The sequence below is a fragment of the Carassius carassius genome, chromosome 24, assembly GCF_963082965.1.
Source record: "Carassius carassius chromosome 24, fCarCar2.1, whole genome shotgun sequence".
NCBI lineage: Eukaryota > Metazoa > Chordata > Actinopteri > Cypriniformes > Cyprinidae > Carassius > Carassius carassius.
Window position 1 is genome coordinate 18,360,246 of NC_081778.1, and position 18,199 is coordinate 18,378,444.

The 18,199-nt window shown below is 39.0% G+C and overlaps 1 protein-coding gene across 1 annotated transcript in view; it reads right to left on the minus strand.

Annotated features, from left to right (window-relative positions):
* Nucleotides 1–1,538, minus strand: part of LOC132103641 (ETS domain-containing transcription factor ERF-like) — a 40,634-nt gene extending 39,096 nt beyond the window's left edge. The window contains exon 1 of the mRNA XM_059508735.1: nt 1,063–1,538. The gene's annotated coding sequence lies outside the window, so the exon portion shown is untranslated. The remainder of the gene's footprint in view (nt 1–1,062) is intronic.
* Nucleotides 1,539–18,199: the final 16,661 nt, after the last annotated feature.

Below are 18,199 nucleotides of genomic sequence, written 5' to 3' on the forward strand. Positions count from 1 at the left end.
AAACTACATTTCCCATCATGCCTAAAGAGAGTTATACACAACATTGGTTGACGCCGTACATCAGGGCTATACAAATCTTGCCCTGGAGGGCCAGTACACTGCAGAGTTTAGCTCCAACCCTGACCAAACACACCTGAGCCTGTTAATCAATGTCTTTGGGATCATTAGAAAATCACAGGTAGGTGGGTTTAATCAGGGTTGGAGCTAAACTCTGCAGTCCACTGGCCCTCCAGGGCAAGATTTGAATAGCCCTGCCATACATCAACAAATAACTGCCACAGGTACACTACAAGACTTAATGACATCTTCTAAAGATATGTCAATCATCAGTCATATTGCCATTCAGAAAGTAGAAACGTATAGTGTTGTATACTTTGTAGATTTGTCAAATTACTGATTGTTGCTTGAAGGCCTGACTGCTAGTGAAGTGAAAGCGAAAAAGTGTTTAAAAACAGCATTTTGGCCTCCATAAACTTTCAAAGTTTCAAGAAAAATCTACTTAACGTACAATCTTTGCACAAGATACATGAAATAAAATATCACATTTTGGTGCAAAATACTAAACGTCCTCATTGCATATGATCTTGTTTGTAGGTTAGAATAGCCTAATGCAAAGGAAAGTGTTTTGATAAGTCTACAATATACTCTTTATTTTAAACCTTGAATAAAGATTTAGTCCAGCACTAAACTAAAGGTTCAAAACATGACACCGACCAGTGAGCACAAGGAATCATCACCAGTAAAGCGAGTGCAGGTGTACCGTGCCTCACCTTTCAAATCCCCTTCCTTTCTCACCCTTTCCATCGCGCCGCTACGCGCCCCGCGGCTATAAAACACCACACTGCGTAATGTGACACGTTTTTCTAATCATTGTCATGAAAAGTAAAATGCTGTCTGCAGGGGCATATTCACAGACACGCAATGTGCCAGCATCCTGTTTCGCTCTCGCAGTCATTCAGCACGGACAGCCTGTACTTTTTCATCCTGTAAATGAACGTTCTGTGGTTTGAAGCCGCGACTGAACTCAGAGTCTACAGTCAAAAAGTGAAGAGCTTTACTCACCTGCCGCTGCGCATTCACATCGACTTAACACTTGGTTGTCCGGGGTCCCGTGGATAGCAATGTGTGCAAACCACCACAGCGACTGGAAACCACAGAAAATCTACTTATGCATTAAGTTGGGTTTTGTCTCTCCGAATTACCGTTCACAATGAGGCAACATATTGTGATACAGCTGATAAAGTGCGACGAGTGAGCACGAGACAAAACACAAACGTAAACAAAACAAAAAAATTAATAAACGAGTTTCCTTTAGGATCACGAATTTGGTAATGAAAGAAAATTACGCCCACCCCATAGGTTTCTCTAGTCCCTCGCAAGTCCGCCTGCAAAGTGTGCAGGATGTGTTGGAAAGAGTGAGCTCAAACTGAACTGCACACGAGGAGTCGCGCGCTGATGTAGCCTACGACAAGCTGAAGCGCACCGGTGAACAGAGGAGGAGAAAGGGGGACATGTCAGGGAGGACCGAGAAGATAGGTCAAAGGGGGATGGAGGAGGCAAAGTGTCTGGGGTACATTCCCTAAAGCTAAACTAATCGCGGTTTGGGAGCGTTCGCTAGTCTGCACCTGGTCTCGCGCTAAAGGGTCAGAAAATTGACCGGCGACTGAGAGCAAAAACGGAGAGCGCCGCGGAAAATATATGCAGACAGTGGGCAGATAGGAGATCGATCGGGTTATAATTTTGTCTAAAGTCGGGGGAAACAAAGTTCATGGAGGAATGAAATTTGAAAACATATGGCGAATCCCGTCGCCCTAAATAAGTTTCGATCTTTCTGAACAGAGGGTAGATAGCTAATATTTGGTTGGACGTTTGATGGAAAAGGATTTTTCATTTTGGACAGGTGGGGGTGAAGGACGACTGGGCAAGTCAAAGGACGTCTGCAGCAGGCTTAAGGAAGAAAACTTACCTTACTAGGTGAAAGAAGAGTATATTTCCCGCTTTTCCCCTCTGTGCCCACTTTCTTTTGAATCACAAATGTCTAAATACCCCCACCCCCCACATCTCCAACTCTCTGCAAGGGGGGGAGAGAGAGAGAGTGAAAAAGAGAAAACAAGAATACCAAATAAATGAGAAATTTTCGTACAGGCACCGCTTCCGTACGTTCCATGCTAGCAATAACAATTAAATATCGACCGCTTTCCTCGGCCGGAGAGAACCTGAGATACTCCGAGACTGCCAAGTACCAAGACCCCACTCACCCCCTCCATTTCTCCATCCACCGCACACATCTACACTCTCTTCTTTCACCATCTGAATCCATCCCTTCTATCTGCCTTAACTCATCCACTCATTATTTTTGGTCTTCAGGGGCTTAATTAATATCCATATTAATTTAACAATAATCTTTTTTATTACCCTAACAGTTTCCAAACTGTTGTCAGTTTAATAAATGTTTGAAGACCATGCAATCTGTTAATATACCCCCCCCCCCCCCCAAAATAAAAAAATAATAATAAATAAATTCTAACAATTTGAGGTGTCAAAAACATTAAATATATATACTTAGTGGGCCTGCTTTTGATAAAGAAGTTCATTCCACATCTAACATCTGCTCCAGTCCAGAGTTTGGCCAGAGATCACAAGCTTAATTGAATAATGGAAGACTGTAATAGGATAGAGTGGACATGCATGATCAATTGAAAGGTTTCCCCTCTCTGTCTGGTGGTATAAGCATAGAAACCTATGACCTAAGATCTGTGACAACATTACAGTGATGAGAGGTGCAAGCCAAGATCAAATATCTGCTTTATATACTATATATTTAAAACATATTTTAAAAAACCATATTTTCTGTTGCACAGTCCAATTAATAGAGACTTATACTGACAATCAAGCAGCCAAAACTTTTCACCATGATGTGTTCTGTAGGCCTAAGAAAAAATTTCTGATGACAAGGGAATTGTGGAGATAATCATAAGATCTATGTAAAATAAAACAGCTTTTATTAGGCTACTGATATTATTGTATCTCGTTCATTTGAGAATACATAATTTTAAGACGATTTTAATAGATAAATGTGCCCTTATTTCTTTTTGTAAAACTTTTTTTTGTTATTGAGAAAAAAAGATTGAGTACACCTTAAAGCACGCAGTCAAAGTGATGACGTCTAGAGGTTTGTTCTCTTATCCAGTTGCATCCTCCTCGTCTTAAAAGCTCACAAAAAACATTGTACTTTATAACCAAAGAAAAAAAAACCTTAAGAGCAGATTCATTACAGTGATTGGAGCTGAAATGGCCGATCTGTGGTAATCTGAGTGAGCCAGAACACATAAGAGGTGAGACTGGTGCCCTTAAAACAACTTTTCAGGCTGAACAACTATCAAAAGTTTCTCAATCAACGTCATCGCCTTTCACTCTCGCTATATATATATATTTTCCGCCTCAGAACTTCTTTCCCGAACTCAAACCATTCGATTTCTATTTATTTCCCCCCACCGTTCACTCAGCCTTCTCATCCGATCTTACCATTTTCACACCTCCAAGCCTCAGCTCCTGCTATTAAACCCCATCCTTCTCGAGAGTTGCACGAGTGGCCGTCACTCTCTTTCCTGTCGTGTTCTCCATCCCATCTCGTTTTCTCATCGTTTTGTATTTAATTAGTTAATGCATTAATTATTTACGCCCCAATACCTGCACTATTAAAATAGCCCTTCCCCCTAAACACCCCAGCTTACCCTGTCAGCTGTGGGGCTTTTCCGTAAATGCTTGAGAAAAAAAAAAACGCGGCTCGTGTTTTTTCCCTTTTACCCCATACCTCTTTTTCACTCTATTTCTCACTTATCCCCTCTTTGCCCCCTACCTATTTCCCAACAGCCATCTCTTCTCCGTCTATCTTTCTTTTTGCCCCCCTTCGCCCAATACACTCTCTCCTTTTCTCAGTGCCTTGCAGTCTCCTCCGTCGGCTAGTCTCTCTCCCGGCGTTGGAATTATGAAAAATGCGCCCATCGACAGAGCGCCTCAGCTTCGATTAGCCGAGATGGGACATGACAGGCCGCGATCAATACTTATACCGTCCTATAACGTGTCAACTAATGAATCAATCTCGGCTAAATTTTCCATTTTTCAAAAGCCGACGCGAGAGACTGGAATATCCTCTTTTGTAAAGATATTATTATCGATTTCGTCGGCAATTTGACATCGGGGGTAGTTAATTCCACTCTAGAATAAAATTGAAAACACTTGAGATTGAAGTGAGAGAGGTAGAGAGAGAGAGAGGGAGGGAGGCAAGGGCAGAACAGAGCGGGAGGGGGAGAGACGGTTGTTGACTTGATAAAAGAGGATGGGAAGGGATGGAAGAAGGGAAAAGGGAAGAAGAGATATCAGGGGTTACACAGAGAAGAGAAAACAATATGATCTATCTATCTACCTATCTACCTATCTATCTATCTGTCTATCTGTCTATCTGTCTGTCTGTCTGTCTGTCATTCTGTCAATCAACATGAAATAACCTGAGCACTGCAGAATATTGTGATTGTATCATAAAGCTTTGGTTATCATTTTGCATTAGCTATTTTCATGAAGTAGTATGAAGTTTTCATGAATTCTAGACCTACAAAAAAAGTAATTCTGCACATTGCGTGATGGTGTACAAGTGAATTTGTTTTTATAAATCAGTTTCAAATGTAAGATGAGAGCTTTCATGTGCTGTATCCTGGGGTTTGCGTATAAAGAAAAACAATAAAGGCGCAAGAAAAGGAAGAACTAGAAAGAAGATTGAGGGATTACAAGACAGAAAGGAATAGAGGGGGACAGAGAGTAGGAGAAAGAGAGGGGCAGTCAGCACGCGTGTCAGAGTGAAATATAGATGGAGGAGGCCAGTGTGTGTGGGGGTCAGAAAGGTGCAGTGTAACTGTCGACAATCACAGCCTTATTTACCTGTCAAAAACACTATCATCCCACACAGCCCCAGCCAAGCAATTTCTGCTGTCGCTCCCTCCCTCTTCTTTCTCTTTCTCTGCCTCCAATTACAAGCTAGAGGGCTATTTCTCTTCAGGACAAAAACACTGCCCGTCGGCCCTCCCTCTCTCTTCCGATCACCCTCTTTTTCTCTCCCTCTCTTGCCCCTAATCTCTTAGCCAACAGTTGCAGAGTGGAAATGAACAAGCTGTAAACACACACCACTTAGCATCGCGTGTTTGTGTGTGAGTGAGTGCATATCTGCCACTGTGTTGGTGTGTGTGAAAAGAAACCAGAACTGACTAAAATGACAAACCTGACTTCTGAGTGATTGACAGCTGTGACGACCCACACCTCTGTCAGTAATTGTTTCCTTGTTGTTTAAGTGAAACACTGAAGCTTATTTTTGAGCATTATACCACAGTAAACTAACATGATAAACACACTGAGGTGATGTAGAGCCATATCTGCTCTACCTTACAATCTAAATCCAATAAAACATTATTTGTGCTTTCAGACAGCATCCACTCAAATATGCTCAGTCATTGACTGCAATGATAAGCAAAAAAAGTTGCTGAAGGACTGAACACTAAAGCTGCTATTGTGCTATCAGAGGGGAAACTGAATAGTGTAACAGTATTAAAAACCACTGAGAGCTTTTCATGTCACCACTGAAAGAAAGAAAATGGCACACAGTAATTGTTTGGTGATTGTATAAGGTTTGTGTTTTTTTCTTAAAAAACAACAACAGATAAGCTAGCGCTGAAAAACAGATTTACACTCTATTCAATCAAGTATTTTCAGAATTATAAACCACTAAAGTCATTGATCTATCCTTCAAAGTCAGAATTAAACGGAAATTGTGCTCAACATATTGTAGAAAAAAAAAATTCACAAAAATGTAGCACAAGACTTTTTTTGAGTGAAGATTATGGTGAAAATTGATATTGTGCAGAATGAGACCAACAACATGGATTAAGTGCAAAAATACATTAATTTCATGTCAACTTTAAGACCACCAGCAATACACTACCCGGCCTTCTAAATAAGAGTCCAACATCTGTGGAGTTTTCCACGTGTGATGACCTTGAAGCTGGTCTTGTGGCTAATTCTTACTCTTAAATATCACTACACCAATGTCCAAGCGGGCCCAGGTACAGCATTCAGAGCGTTTCTGCCAGCTTGTTGACTGACAGAGAGTGACAGATAACAAAGGTGGCCATTGCACAGCTTGGTTGATATGCTGTGTGGACTCACAGATACAAGGCAGGACGGATACGTGTGTGGCATGTCTTTGTAGTAAACTGTCAATCTGTCACAATGACACACTCATACGGGCCAACATACACAACCACTAACATGCACATCACAGCCATCTGTGTGAATGATAACAGTCTACTGTAAGCTGTTCACGTGCCTGACACATGATGCAAGACAATCTCAACCTTTGTTGGTATATATATATTCACTCATTTAAGCCAACGGAAAAATCTTATGCAACCACAAACAGCCTGGACCCTTTTACATTTTCTTCACTACATTTCTACACTCCTCACATGTGCACTATAATTATCATTGGCACTCTATCACATGTTCAGCATGTAATGTGTTTGCAGATTCAATGTTTTCATTGCAGTTTGCATTAGACCTGCTCCCCGTTTCATTTTATTGAATTCATATAACTAAATGAACACATTGCCTCTTGGCAGTCCACCATTACAAATAAAACCTCTTCTTAATTGCTTTTCTTGTTTAAAGAGGAAAACTATCAAGCTGATAAATGTTGAAAATACATGTTCAAATAAGCTTTACATTTAGTGTCAAAGAACGGATAAATAATGTGTTTGGGAGATGACAATCAAGTAGTGAATGTTATGGGCAAACTGACAAATGTCATTGTGACTGAACATAACAGGCTTAAAAGCTTCAGTTTTCTGTCATTATTTTGTAATATAAGTATTTAATATTAGCCGATTTTCAGTTGAGGGGATTTTTAAGGGTTGCTGGATCAGATATGTGCCCCGGTATCAACAAGTGACAAGTGGTGAAAGCTAGTGTCAAAAATAAAGAACTGATATAAATGGAAAGGCTGGATAAAAGCAAAAACTCATCGAAAAAGCTGGAGGATCAAAATGTACTGACCAGTGAAGTGGCAAAACTGAGACACCTCTAGAGAGGAAAGCACCAGGGAGATTGCTTTGACAAATTTTGTGAGTCAGTCTGATGTGGAAACCATATCACGGCCACCAATCCCCAAGATCTGCCACCAGCTTTCTGTAACTGGGCTGTCAGCTTCTTTAACAGTGTGAATTCTCTATGAGATTTATGAGAACAGATGTGTACCTGACAAAAAGCATTATGTGTGATAACAAATTATGATATCAACAGTGATGGGGAATATAACTTCACATAAATGAACATCAGATAAATCAGATAATACACACTAAAACAGAAAGTTGTGCTCAAAAAGTTACCAAGCCCTTTCAAAATATAAAAGATATTTAATATTTTTAAATAGGAGATAAATCTTATAGAAAAAAAAAAGATTTAACATGTAAATGTAAAATAAAAATGTTAAATTTTTTTGAAAGAAATTCAGAAATTCAGAAAGGATGCATCAAATTGATTTAAAATGACTGTAAAGACATTTAAAATGTTAGAAAATGTTTTTTTTTCAAAAAAATTCTGAACAATCCTGAAAAAAATGTATCACAGTTTTCACAAAAATATTAAGCAGCACATCTGTTCTCAACTGATAATAATAAGAAATGTTTCTTGAGCACCAAATGGCTGAAAATTCAGCTTTCCATTACTGGAGCAAATTACATTTTAAAACATTAGAATATATATCTTACCAACCTCAAATATTTGAACAATAGTGTGTGTTTAATGTTGTATATTTATGCATTTATTTCATTTGCAACAAAATGATAACCAATCAAATTAACACCAATTATTCTATTATAGTGTTATTAAATGATAAAATGAACATACCCTACATATTTACATATTGTGTGTTGCATCAGTAAAGTCTCTCAACTTTCCTGACTGGCAAATATGAAACTCAGCATCATGTAGACACTGTGAGGAAGAACTCAAAGCTGCAGTGCATGTTGGGAAACCAAAGAACCTTCAGTCCCTGGGAGATTTTTGTCAGTAGGCAGCTTCTTCTTGTAGTTTACAGAGTTGTTGGACATTATGTTTCTGTAGAACATAAAACAATATGGTATGGTACAGAACAATTACTGCTATTATAATTTATTATAACATTACATAATAAAAAAAAAATCAGTATTCAGACCAGTATTCAGCTGGTCATGTGATCAACATAGTGGTCAATATGAAGGCATTTTTGTTTCTGACTTAATACTGAGCTTTACATCATATTAAATTTAGTTGTCAAATGTACAATTCTATAGTAAATTTCTATAGTTGTAAAACTTTTTGAAAAAAAAATTGGAAAATGGAAAAAAATACTTTCAGGAAAAAAGGTTAAAGAGAGAAAAAAAGAATGGAAAGACAGCTAGAAAAGAATTTAAGAAAGGAAGATTGGGATGGGGCAAAAGAGAGTGATGGTGGATTGAGTGTGTTAATGCGCTGTGCTGTAGATTAGTACGGGCCGCCCAGGCAGCTGAGCAGAACCAGCCAGCCCTCACAAACCAATCAGGCCTTCATTAGGCCAGGCGGGGGGGATCGATGCTCAGCCCACATCAATTAAACAGGCCCCAAACCATGCACACTCTTTAACAAACACACACACACACAACTAACCTGCACCTGTACGTTCTATTATGTTCTACTTCAGATGTGCACAAAATACATCATACATTTCATGAGTCTTTAAAATATATAGGACAAAACACAAGTTGTTAAAAACAAAATATATTTTATATTTAATAGAAAGGACTGGATCTTGTCACATTCTTTAGCCAATCAGATGTTCTCTTTTTAGCACAATTTGGTATACTGTATACCTCTGCGTCCCACAATCACAGCACAAAGCTCTTTTTCATCCTCTCTCACAAACTTTGTGACATACTAGTTTGCACATGCACCCATCTGCACCATCCATGAGTCATTGTGTACTATATATTTCCTGCACCTTGCATTTTTATATTTTAAATATTGGGGCAAATTTGACAATGTTTTCTGCTACAAATTAGAAATATAGTACATTATTATCTTCCATAGTTCACTATTATCTGCATACTTGAATGCAATCTGGGACCAGACATGGTTTTGTTTGAACATTCACTGGAAAGTTTTTTTTTCTCAAAACATTTCAAGTGTGTGACATGAAGATGAATAATAATAATAAAAAAAAGAATTTTCATTTTTGGGTGAACTATCCCTTTAACAGATTTAAAGTAGTGGTGGCCTTCTGGGCTCACAAAAAATGTGTGTTTGTATAGTATATACATATGCTAGATATATACAGTACATACGCACATATACATTCACACCCCCAGCTTTAAAAAGCTGGCTTTTATGAGATTGACTTTAAGACACTAAGGTGAAAAGCAGTCACTTAGAACCACTTACTGTGATCAGCATAACAAGTACTGCAAAAACAACTGTTTGATTAGTGAGTTAATAAATCGTATTTAAATTTGTGAATAATAACTTCAAACTGTACACTTTTTTTTTTACATATTTCTAACAAATTAAATAAAATATAACAATTCTAACAAGTTGACTTCAATCTTATAATTTGAGCCGTAAAGCTAACAGTGTTTTTAGACCAGAGTATGTGAGTGGAGCAAGAGCAGAGTTAGTCCAGGATCACTCAGAGAGTCGTTTTCTGTTACAAGTGGAGAAATGGAAATCCAGGAGTGGAACTGGAGCAGACTGAATGCTTTGAGTGGAAAATTTTGCACTCCACTCCACTTTGCTGTTACTGACCGCATTTTAGTCATTTTGGCTTCATTTGGAAATAATTTTGTTTGCAGAGAATAAATACACCACCTTTTTTATGTATAAAATGTGGAAATTAAATTATATTAACAAATTTTTATAGCGCTGTTGGTGGTATCACATTAATTCTGCCTACTGAATATCAGCACACTGCACAGCACAGTCGATTCACACAACTGTACTGATATTCAGCTGACGTGACATACGGCCAAGTATGGTGACCCATACTCAGAATTCGTGCTCTGCTTTTAACCCATCCAAAGTGCAAACACACAGCAGCAGTGAACACACACACACACACTGTGAACACACACCCGGAGCAGTGGGCAGCCATTTATGCTGCGGCGCCCAGGGAGCAGTTGGGGATTCGGTGCTTTGCTCAAGGGCACCTAAGTCGTGGTATTGAAGGTGGAGAGAGCACTGTATATGCACTCTCCCCACCCACAATTCCTGCCGGCCTGAGACTCGAACTCACAACCCTTCGATTGCGAGTCCAACTCTCTAACAATTAGGCCATGACCTCCCTCAATAGCTTTGCTCTTGTAATAATAATAATAAAATGTGACCCTGGACCACAAAACCAGTCTTAAGTGTACATTTTTCGAAATTGAGATTTATAAATCATCTGAAAGCTGAATAAATAGGCTTTTTATTGATATATGGTTTTTTAGGATCAGACTTTATTTGGCCGAGATACAACTATTTGGAAATCTTGAATCTGAGGGTGCAAAAAAAATCTAAATACTTTAAAAAACATCGCCTTTAAAGTTGTCAAAATGAAGTTCATAGCAATGCATACTGCTAATCAAAAATTAAGTTTAGATATATTTACGGTAAGATATGTAGCCTACAAAATATCTTCATGGAACACGATCTTTACTCAATATCCTAATGATTTCTGAAATAAAAGAAACATATTATAACATACAAATAATTTTGACCCATACAAGGTTTTTTTTGGCTATTGCTAAAAATATACCCCAGCGACTTAAGACGTGTTTTGTGGTCCAGGGTCACAAATTGTTCTGTTGTCAGAACTAAATGAGTTGGCCAAAGTTAGCATAGAGACTTCGACTGAGCCATACAAATGTGCTGATACAACCCACAGAATGCCCTCTAGTGTACGTCGTCTTCGGTCTGGTAAAGGGCTCGAAGACACATGGAACACGAGAACGAGACGAGAACAGAACCTGTAGAAAAGGCATGTATACGCGCGCGACCAGCCCGAAGTTACCCTTACTCATACAGATGCGCACGCCACATCGATAACACCCAATTACATCCACGCTCGCACACAGAAAGTCTAGAACACACAATTACACGCGCTACGGACAACCTTTTATTAACACTCAATTACACACACGCATAAATCACCAACGAAGCGCGCACCGCACCGTGACCGCAGGAGCGCGCATGGGTCGTTAGCCTTCACGCGCTCAAATCCTAGAGAAAGACTGTGTGTGAGTGTGAGGGAGGAAGAATGAGGGAGAGAGCGACACTCAAAATAAACGTGTCTGTGTTAGAGGATTACCAGGCCGCGCTTCCTGCCCCGCTATATCACCTGCGTTCACTAGCATTGACACGTCAGTCTGCGGCGGCTAACGCGTTGTGACAGCGCTTAGATTATAATATCTGGCCCGTATTACTGGGCATTAGCGCTATTACGGCACCCCGCCCTCCCTTAGCCCGCTCAGGTGGACCATTTTGGAAATGGAGAAAAAGAAATGAGGAAACCGATAAAAATGCATGGAGAAAAACGAGACGGGGGGAAACCAAGGGACACTCATTAAGTTAACCCACAACCAAGAACTAGCAACATGCCAACAGTTTGGGTCTAGATTGAACAATTTCTGCTCCCATGAGTGGCAAACTCTCCCTAAAAGTGGCATTGTTAGTTTCAAAGAGGCCTGCAAAGCAGTAATGCATCCTGATCCTATTAGATAGATGATTAAGCTTTAGTGGAAAGAGATCAGCAAGTTCTATTAGGAGAAAAAAAAACGTTTATAAAAATGATTTTTTTTTTGTAAGGATGTGCATACAGACTTGGGTGCCATCTTAATGTGTTTGTTTGGCTCAGAAATGATGAAGAGTGTGAATCAACCCCCTAGAAGATGATTTACGATTTGTACAGCGACACGCTTGACTTGCTTTTGCTTTTCAAAACCCTCATTTATTACACAAAGAATACACTTATATATCTAGGTCTTGTTGTTTTAATTAGGGAAATTAATAAGTAAGAATAAATTAATATTGCCATGTCTAGGCCCAGCTACTTCAATACCGGGGCATTTCTGGGCGAGGACACAGCGCAATTAACGCTTAATAAGTAAGTGATTAATTATGATTAGCACGCGGATTCGTGGTAATGGCCTTTCAGTGAGCTCACAATAAGGCTCAACGTATTTATTTGTTCACGAGCCCGTATATTCATCTCTGTCTGAGGGTGTGATCAACTGAACCCCAATCTACATATCTAAGCGTGAGTGAGTGGGTTCACTTACATCTCCATTTGTGCTGGAGGCCTATTTGTTCTGCTCACTGTGGATGGTTGTTCCCTTTGTCTATTCATCAGCAGTCCATTAGTGGCGCGCCGTTTGAACGGCTTGGTGCACACAGACGTCATATGATTAAAGAAGCATTCATTTTTTCCCCCTAGATGTCTTTATTTACACTGTGGGAAGGGGTGGGGGGTGTTAGATGTCTTCTGTGGGACCCCAGCAGGGTAATATAGTGTGGATTGGAGGCATCCATCAATCGAGGAACTGTGATATCCACAATCGAAAGCTTGTGCCATGGGGAACTAGGGTTCCACGAGTGCCAGTTGTCTCCAAGGCAACCTTGACAGACTCTTGACAGGTGAAATGATGACATCATGGCTATCTCCTTTGGTGAAATGTGAAGGCTACATTTAAGGCCAAACTTCAGATGAGGTACCGAAACTCAAAACCGCTCTGGTCTGGTCAAGGCCATTTGACCAGAACACTGGCAACATCTTGAAGATGACTATAGTTACTTTTGAGACAATTCATACAAAGAGGCTGGGTATTTTCCCCCTTTCTCTCCCTCTCTCTCACTCACAAAGTTCATTGCCCAGAAAAATAATTTCTTGGTCATTTCAACCCTTTTGTGAGCGGCAATCAATTTCTCTTCTTTTCACGATGGTTTGAGAGTGTGAGCACAGAAGTTTGACCTTCTCTAAAAGATCTATCAATTCATCCATCCTGCAATCTGTCTATTTATGTTGTGATCGCTCTGCTTTTTCATGTTCGTTGATGTGAGAGCATCCATAGGCTCATCTGGTCTTCAATTCGTCATCTCGTGTGGCATTCTGCAATTATCCAGCTACAATAGAAGTAAAAAAAAAATGATCAGGTGATGACAGAAAAGGAAAAAAGAGGCTGTTGGCCAAATTTGTAGCCTAAGGAATAACAGACTTATACACTGTATATAAAAGTCACATATAAACTCCTCAAGGATTAAGGGGAAAATTATCATACCTAGTTTCCAGATTTACTTCAGTGTCTGGATTCTCCTGCCCTTGATTTCATCATTCTAATCAGAGTGCTGTGAATATATGTAAAATATATTTATATAATATATATATTCATACATTGCAATCATGCAGTATAAAAATTATATTTATGTTCTACATTTCTGATATATATTTATCAGACATTGAGTTATATCTTTTGATTTAGTGTGCCAGTAGAAAGTGTCAGTTTACATTACATAAACTTCAGTTAATTGTAACACTCCAATGACATTTGTGTGTGCACATGGAGTCCAAAAACAGACAGTATGGTCCATACAGAGAGATCTGATCTCACCATCATTCAGCCCGTCTGGGATTACATGAAGAGACAAAAAAATGAGAGACTAAACTGTGCATACATCTTCAAGATGCTTGGAGAAATATACCTGGAAAACTGTATTAAAAACACAAGTGAACCTTTGAAAAATTTTGTTTTAAAGGCAAAGGATAGCAAAAATGGTTTAACATATTCATGATATTTGTTTTTGAAAACTTTTTCATTTTGAAAAACTTTTCACAGTACTGTAGCTTTGCAGGTAGATTTCTCCAAGTGCATTATATATGCACAATATATACTGGGGTAAAAAGCAAAAAGAGAATGACTAGCAACATACTTGTCACTCTAACAATAATGTAGAAAAAACGAACTATTTTTGTTTGTAACTGTTTAATTGAGTTTTGACATTAAAGAGGTCCATCAGAAGCGATCACTTCACTTCACAGATTGAAATGCTATGACAAAACTAGGAGGGCAAAAACTTTCAGGTTACATGGATTACTAAGTGATAAAGATCAGAATTTCCAAGTCTCGCATTCTTTTTCTTTCTTTTTTTCTCACTATAATCCCACATCCTTCATATCAATCCCTCTCCTTTTCCTTCATCTTCACTACCATTCTTCTCGTCTTTCACCATCCCTTCATTCTCATTGTTTGCTCCTATCCAGCTTCTTTCGCCTTCACTTATTCCCTTTCCCTTCCTGCAACACACACACATGCACTGTCCCTTCCAATCTCCCTCTTCCTCTTCCTCTCGCTCTCCTTCACTCACAGGACAATATTATATATTCCAGTCTGTTCTTTGCATGATTTGGGGAGTAGATGAAGCCATATCCCAGCTCTCCTCCTCGGCCTCTCCCTCCTTCCCGCTTCTCGCCTTGTTGTTTAATGTTTCAATTTGGAGGAAGCAAACATTCAATCAGACAGATTAACTGTTTAATGCATGTCATCAGTCAAACTGTCTACAAGAGGGGGACCCTTTGCCTCTCCCCCCATCCACATGCACACACACATATGCACCACAACACCCGCACACTGATGCTCTGCCCTTCTCTCTCCCAGGATTTCTGTGGCCCATGCAGACACTGTCTACTCTAATATAGATGCATACATTCAATGAGACACGCATGGCTCTTTCTCAGCTATTCTCACATACTAGAGAGAAAAAAGCATGGCCAAGAATGAGAGTCTGGTCTTTACATATGACATTATGTGGCAGGATAATTAGTAATTCATAACATCAGTCACAATCAGGTTTAGTGAGATGCAGACTTTAATTTATGCATGTTAATTGTGCATCATTTTTTTTGTCAAATGTATAGACCAAAACAACAACAGCCATTTGTGAATACAAACATATTTTAACAGTCCGTCCCCCTGCTCTCACTTATAGACCTGCACAGATTCATGCACACAGAGAGCCGGGCCAGTGGATAGGGAAATCAAAGTGACAGGGAGGGAGAAAGAGGAGGGAGTGAGAGATTAAAGGAAATGAAAAGAGTAAAAAGGAAAGAGGGAGAGAAAGAATGAGAGGTAGAGCATGAAGAAGGTGGAGTGGACTGTAAAACAGGCACTGAATAGAGCTGTGCACCGTAGAAGTGACGTATAAAGGCTCACACTGCAAAGGTCACTACAAATGTCTGTGAGTTTACACATTTTCATAAAACCTTGGTGAATAATCATAAACAGAGATTTGTGGTTTATCTCCACTTTTTTTGTTTGACACAAAATTATACAATAAAATGACTCTCTCTCTTCATTCTCATCCAGCATGTGTTTCTTTTCCACTACTCTCACCATGTCTGCTTGATGACCACAGCTCTCAGGGTGTGTAAACCAGGTAAGTATCGACAGCTAGCTCAAGTGACTCGCAGTCCAACAGTCAATATGCAGACAGAGATGGGGTCCAAAGGTCAATGACAAAAGGAGAATGAGAAGAAGCAGAGACACAGAGAGAAAAGACATTCAGCACTTGGTGTGATTACTGTTATTTCATACTACGCAGTTGCCAAAATGAATGAATTACCTCAAATGCAAATGTTAGATTGAGGGGAGATTATGATGCTGAAGAGGAAAATGGCTGTTGAGGGTCAGAGGCCAGCGGTTTATCTTGAGTCTTTCTTGATCATCACATGCTTTTACAAATGTTTTGGGGATTCTAAATGGTTTGTTAAAGAAAATGCACCAAATTAGGGTTTTAGATATAAATAATAATAATAATGATATACAAGTAATACACCTACAAAGTAATTTATGCTAAATCACTTCTAAATGTATTATATGCAAAATAATTTATAAAAGTTTCATATACATGTGTGTGTATATATAATACATATATATAGTACGTGTTTTTATTATATAGATTTATTATGCGTGATTTTGTGATTTAACGAAGTTATGTATGATGTAACTATATTCATTATAAAGTATACATAAAATAGTATGTATTTTATATATAGTCACTTTAAAGGTGATTATGCTACTTCTAAATATATAATATGCAATATATTGGAAGAAATTTCAAGAACACAAATAATACTAAATAAAATACTAATACATACCAATACATTCAAAGTATAATAATCTTTCAGACATACAGCACAACAACTAATAGAGACAAGTTACCTAGACAGTGTGTTTAGAGGAGACACGAAAACCCTCTGTATTGACACTGAGGGAGTGTCAGTGTGTATTGAATGAAAGGAGTAAATGAACAACCCCACTCCACCCTTTCTCTCTCTCTCTCTGTCCATCTCTCCCACTCTCTCTCTATCGGCTATCAGTCTCTTTTCCTCTAATCATTTCCTTCCTTCTGGCCTTCTTTACTTTCTAATGCAATTACCTTTCATTCATCCCTTCCTTCTCCCTCCCTCTCTCTCATTCTCAGTCACTTCATCCCCCTCCTTATAATCTGGCTCTCTGTTTGTATTACTTCACCCAATGGGGTATTGGTTTCCTTTACTTACTCTGCAGTGATTCTCTCCAATTCACTTCTTGTTTTGTGACGGGCACCACAACAATTCCACTGTGTGTGAACGCCTTTATCTCCCTCCAGATCCCTTTTCATACTTTACTACACTTCATATCTGCACCACGGGGCCTTGAAGACACAAATAACTGAGATGCTCATTAATCAGTTATACTGATGCTATACAGACAGACAGACAGACAGACAGACAGACAGACAGACAGACAGATAGATAGATAGATAGATAGATAGATAGATAGATAGATAGATAGATAGATAGATAGATAGATAGATAGATAGATAGATAGATAGATAGATAGATAGATAGATAGATAGATAGATAGATATGGCTCTGGTTTAAGTTGCTCATAAAAGTTTTAAGAAACAACTTGTGTATCTGCATGAAAAATTATAGATCTATCTATCTACATTATTTCTTCCTGTCAAACTACAGTGAATGATTAAAATGCTTTCACTAATCTTTAAAATCTTTTTTTGACTTTATGTATAGTCATTAAGCATTTATTCATGGCGTGATATAGCATAAAATGACTTTCACTAGCTATTAACGTCCAATTCAGATGGGGTAAATAGCGCCAAGAAATGTTAGAAAAAAACGGTGGACTTTGTTTCAGAGAGTGATAATAAGATAAAGTATCGTGTTGAGAATCGGAATTGCAAAAGCAAGGATCACGGCACTTTGCCAGGAAAGGAAAAGAAAAAAAAGGAACAGGAAAATAACGTGTTTTCTTACCTTCTGTTCGCTCTCAATGAAAGTGGGAGCGATAATGAAAATAAATAAAGTGGTGCACATTCCCAGCAACGACCTTACTGGCTGACAAACACCTTTCCCCTTCAAAATTTGTTAATTGCGCTTCCTGCCTCGTGCGCGTGCCTCAGACAGAAACAGATGGCTGCTGGAATTGTCCTCAAGCGAAGTTCTAAAAGTGTTTGCCACGAACGTCGCTGATGAGCGGCGAGGGCATCTACAAGCACGCTATGAATTTTCTGATGGAAACAACATGCAAAAAACAAAAACGCGTGCATATCAAATATTCTAAAATTTCAACACGTGCGTGACGAATTTCAGCTCGAGCTCTGCAAGACACGCATGCAGTGTTGTCCTGGTGACTAGATAAAAATTTAAAACAGTAGCGAAATACCAGACTGAGTAAAGGACTCAAAATTAAATGATAAATAAGATATTTTGATTTAGGCGAAAGCAGTGCGCTGTCCATGGTGCTTAAATCTCCAGCCCGCTGAAAACTGCAGTTGCAGCTTATGATCTGATTTATGTGCACGTTCGAATAATTGACGAATTTTGACAGATTTTTAAATAAAGGTGTCCAATGTCAAAGGTCAGTATTTGATGTGGGAGATGATACACGGGGCAGTACGGGCCGGACACATCTCTCGAGTGAACAACATAAATATTTGAGGCCTCATTTAGCACTCCGCTTCAGGAGCATCCATTACAAATAGCCTGTTGTAATCTCCAACACTTCGCGGTTCTGTGCTCTGATTGTTCTACCATGATGCCCCCACTCGATAT